The following is a 5,023-nucleotide window of genomic DNA, read 5'->3' on the forward strand; positions in this document are numbered from 1 at the left end:
AAATATTTCATTTGAGCTTAAATGTTTACAACATGAAGCATTAACTTTCAAATGTCTGCTCCCCAGTTATACCCAGTACTATATCATATGACATGGGTGCCTAATCATCCCATCAAAGAAGAACAGGGTTATTTTTATTACAAGATATTTCTTTAATATGCAATCACAGACAAGCACAGGATTTCATTGCCACTAATGCTTTGGCCTTTGGTTTGTTTTGGGATTATTCTAAACCGTTTAGTGAAATGGTGTGTGACCACTGTAATGATACTGTCTTTTCAGCCCTAAGCCTCATGCAAGTTACCACATGGAAACCGTTTTTTCTGTCACATCCACTGCCTAAGCTTAACTTTGGCATATGACAGTCAACTCAGTCCTTTAATTTTTTTCATATTTTCATATTTATATTTTTTTTATTTTGTTTGCTAGCAAACAGTAATCCCCAATAGCTTATATAGTATATAATAATAGTTATATAATTAGAGAACAGTACCAGCCTTACAAACATCTAGTTTGGTACCAGTAAAGATTCAGCCTCAGCCACTGGCCACAGCAGTGTGACCTTCAAGCCCGGCTGTTGTTATCATCCATAGAGGTCAGCAGCTAAGAATGTGAAGCATGCAGAGCCTGAATCATGCCTTTCTCTTCCCAACAACCCCCACCACTTTTTTTTGTAAATAATTTTTGCCACTTCTCCAATACAGTACCACCATTTCTGTTTGTTTAAAATAAATATACAGTTCAAAGCATACTCTAAAGTAACTCCATCATCCCATATGTCCTTTTCTTATCTGCTTCTGGGCCTGTCCCACACTTTCCTAGGTTTGTAGCCCAAGGCATTGTGAGCACAATCACTAAATATGGTGCCATAATGACGTTGGTCAGTATTTCCAAGAGCAGTAATCATCGGAGAGACCTGTGAAAAAATAGGAGAGCTATTTTAATCTGTTTCCCTGCAGGATATCCTTGGACAGCATGTAGACTTTCAAACTCCTAACTCATAACAAATGTTAACTGGAGTTGATGGTGAGGCCGAAGCAGTGTGCCTAACCTTACGGCTTTATTTTAAAGATGCAGAATGATTTATTCATTTAGTTATCATTTGAGATAAATTTTCTTTTTCCTTCTGAAAAATAAACTTTTGAAATGCTGTTTTTCAGCAGCTATTTTTACTTACACAGTATATAAAATGTGTGTCTGATGTGTTTTGCCTGCCTGTCCTGCCTGCCAATGCTCGTAGGCCCAACCCCTTAAAAATAAGATCTTAAATGAGCACAAAGAAACTTTCCACTTCTTTCAGCAGATGAATGTGAAAACATCCTTTTAGTGTCAAACTCTGCATGTACATCATTCTGCACAATGAGGCTCAGACATCCAACAGTACGATAAAGAAGAAAAACATATTTTTGACTGGAGGGGGACTTTAATCAGTCTGTTAAATCTATGCAGCAGAAGTTAGTGATTAAGAAAAAAAATTTGCAGAAAATCAAACATGTAGTCAGTTAAAGACCCAGATACTGTTCTCAGGAGTTACTGAGACAACAACACGACTAAAAAAGACAGTGAATATTGCCGTGAAGAGTTACACACAGCGAGACTCGTGACTCCAAATCAATGTTGCACCATGTCATTAACTTGTTTTGGGGTTTTCAGCCCACTAGTAACTAAAAATGGTTTAATGGAGCTTTAAGGTTATTGAACCCAAATGATGAACAGAAGGCTATTATGACTAAAAAAAACTAATTATGAGTTAAAGGACATTTTGTTGTCTAGTTGTAAAATAGAGGAGAGGTCTTCACAGATCCACTTGGGGCCTAGTAGTTTTTTTAGTGTTTCAGTCTGTTCAGGTGGCCCTCATTTTAGTTTGAAGGTAATAATCTTCAGGGCAATTTCAGCCTAACTGGTCTGACTGTCATCGGGTCATTACCACATCAATTCTGGCCTTGTCACAAACATCATTTAAGCTGCCAACAATGTTTAACACTGCTGCCCTAAACCAAGCGGCCACACTATTTTAGCAGTTAGCAATCTAGCTGTTTACCACAAAATCGTCCCTATTGCGTTAATCATGCACAGCACAATGCAGGCTTTAGGCTCTGTTCATGCTTACACATATTTGAATGTGTCCATTGAAAAGCAGCTCTGAGCACAAACAATGAAAAACAACATAAAGCAATGATTTTACTGAACGTAAATACATTGAATGTAAAAAACATTGCTGGAAAGAATAGTATTTTTTGGTTACAGTGCCAGGTGTACGTTTTCTCAAAGACAACCCGCCCACAATGTTAACCAATCCAGAATCGGAGGTAATCTACCACCAACACTCCAGACTGAATGAGTTTTTTATAATGTTATTCTAATGGCAGTAAGGGTACTACAGGAGATTGGTTTACAAGTAGACTGCTATTTGAACCAGCAGGAGTAAGTCCTGTCTGCTCTGAAGTGAAGACATGACACTGTCCTGTTGCTTCCTGTGTGTGTGTGTGTGTGTGTGTTTATTTCTGGACACGTGAGATGTCTGAACAAATGAACAAGAGAAAACAAGACATACCCTGAGAGAACCAGAGCAGCTGAGTCTAATCCAAAGATGAACCACAGACCAGCCAACACATCATAAAATTCAACAAACACAACACACACCCCCACATGTGTGTGCACACAAACACACGTACAACAAGGAGATAAATAACAACTTATGTAAAGACACATTTTATGATTGCTACAGTATCGTACAGTTTACTGAAGGGTATTACGGGTATTGTACAAGAAGGTAAAAACATCTATATTTATCCTGGTTGAAACCAAACAAACTAGAGTAACTTCAGCGGTTTGTGAGTAACTTACCCTTTTCCACACAAGTCTGCTTGCTGTCAGTCCTTCATTCCAGCCAGGCAAGTTTGTTCCTCAGATTTCTTTCGTCTCAAGATGGAGGCAGAAACTCCCCAAACACAATTCCTTTGCTCTGAGTTTTTGGTATTTTGAATCTACCAGGTCCAGTTCTACTTCTCTCCTGCTGACTGCTGCACGAGCTGCTAACGTGACAGCATTGATAAACAACCAGTTGAAATGAGAGAGACCACAGGTGCATGCTGACTCCCAGCGAATACAAACAGAGAGAGGCATAGACAGCTCAGAACAGCACAGTATGAAACGGCTCCTTTGCCAGTGGTTATGTGGGACTCCAACCTTACTCCACCTCCCTCCCTCCTCCCTGCACCTCCTCCCCTCCCTCTCTACCAAACAGCTCCAAGACAGAGGAGAAAAGGACTCAGAAGTTGCTCTTTCTTAAACTTTTTCTTCTTTCAGTTGTAGGTATAATACAGAACCCTTTTCTTTTTGCTTGCATAATTCACAGAACAGCAACTTCTACAAGAAAGTTCAAGTGGAGCAACAGTGTGAATTGTTTTTCTCATCCACAGTATATAAAAAGAGAAAACGTGTTTTCTTGACAGAATGACCAGAAGAATCGGCACTAAGTTAATATTTTCAACCGTTATAGTGATAAGAAACCCTGTCAGCCATTCCTTACCAATACTGTTATAGAGACCAGTGGTACAGAGGCTAGAAGGGAGATGAAACCACTAATGTTTTACATGTTTATCTTTAAGTTAATCATTTATATTCTCCTTCTGATTAATTGAGTCAAACCTATACAGTTTGTCGAATCATCACAAAGATACCCTGAAATGCAAAATGTAGTTCTGTGCAAGTAAAGGTCATATCTTTCATATAACTGACAAACAGTGGCAGTGTTATAAAGAACGCATTATTTTAACATAAGAAGTTTCAAAACAACCCACAGTAACAGTGCTTTAGTGGTTAGTATAATGTGAACCCAGCAGAGCAAGCAAAAATTCCTATGACGATGGTGTTCAGTTTTATAAAGAGAGGTAAGGGGAAGGGCTCATAAAGGCTTTTGGAAAAATCACTCAATGCCTCCATAGGGGGAAAGCTGGGCTCAAACAGCCCGTGCCAGCTCTCACTTAACTAATTAAAAGACTGAGTAGAGTTTACAGGGGTCAAAGCAGAACTTAAATGTTTTCCACTATCAAACAAGTAAATCTCTTAGTTGTTACCACTTCCACAGTTGAATGTTTTTGAATAAAAATCCATTCAGAAAGAGTCAAATAAATGTGTTATTAAACTGTTAAAAGTCAACAGTGTTATTAGGTAAATTATACTACTATTGCATCTCTGTCTATGTACCTGAGTAGCTGGCCACTATGGTGTATTTGCTGCAATATATTCACATCCCCCTGTTCTTGTACTCTGAAGCCAGTTCAGCCCATCTTGAGAATATGAAGTGGCCTCACAGACTCGTGACAGCTGTGTCAAACCCTATTAGTGGTCAGGATGACTAGCTCTGTTGTTCAAAGGCAAACGGCTACATCTGAAATCACAAAAACCCCTTCAATATGAAATTATTTGAGCCAACTCTAGATATATTTATATTTCATTGCTATTAACAGGGCTTCCACAAGGATATGTAGCCAACCAGTGAGGAAAGTAGCAGCTATGGGGTAAAATGGCCGTAAAAGCCCAAATGTGGTGGCCTCTGGCACATTTGAATGCCACTATTCCATCATATACACTTATCTTAATGACTACATGTTTTAATGAGTGTACCTACCAGATTGGGAACATGTAGTGCATTTTTGTAAAGAAGAATAGCTTTTAATTAGGGATGTCCCAATCTAATCCAATTTTTCAAAATAATACAGGTGCACATTGCACACTTAGGTACATTAAAGTTATTACCATCAATCCAATGAATATGCTTGTTTAAATATCTCAATCAACTGTTACTTCATGTTTATTAAATACATTTTAAAATAACAAGCTCTCTCTGTAACCTTTTTGTTTCTGCCTGAACAGAGTTTCTCTCTTCAGTGTTTGTTGCTGTAGCGTATTCTGTTAAGTATATTTTCATTATTTCCAATAATTACTTGTTTTGTTTACTTTGGTTGCACTTGTGGTGGCGCGTTGAGTGTGGCTGCGTCGGCTCTCTACCGCTGTCTCT

At 38.5% G+C, this 5,023-nt stretch overlaps 1 protein-coding gene across 1 annotated transcript in view; it reads right to left on the reverse strand.

Moving 5' to 3' along the window:
* snx19a (sorting nexin 19a) overlaps window positions 1-3,152 on the reverse strand; it is a 92,873-nt gene extending 89,721 nt beyond the window's left edge. Inside the window, exon 1 of the mRNA XM_035666108.1 lies at window positions 2,848-3,152. The gene's annotated coding sequence lies outside the window, so the exon portion shown is untranslated. The remainder of the gene's footprint in view (window positions 1-2,847) is intronic.
* Window positions 3,153-5,023: the final 1,871 nt, after the last annotated feature.

The sequence above is a fragment of the Morone saxatilis genome, unplaced genomic scaffold (assembly GCF_004916995.1).
Source record: "Morone saxatilis isolate NCDOM2014 unplaced genomic scaffold, NCSU_SB_2.0 Contig20, whole genome shotgun sequence".
NCBI lineage: Eukaryota > Metazoa > Chordata > Actinopteri > Moronidae > Morone > Morone saxatilis.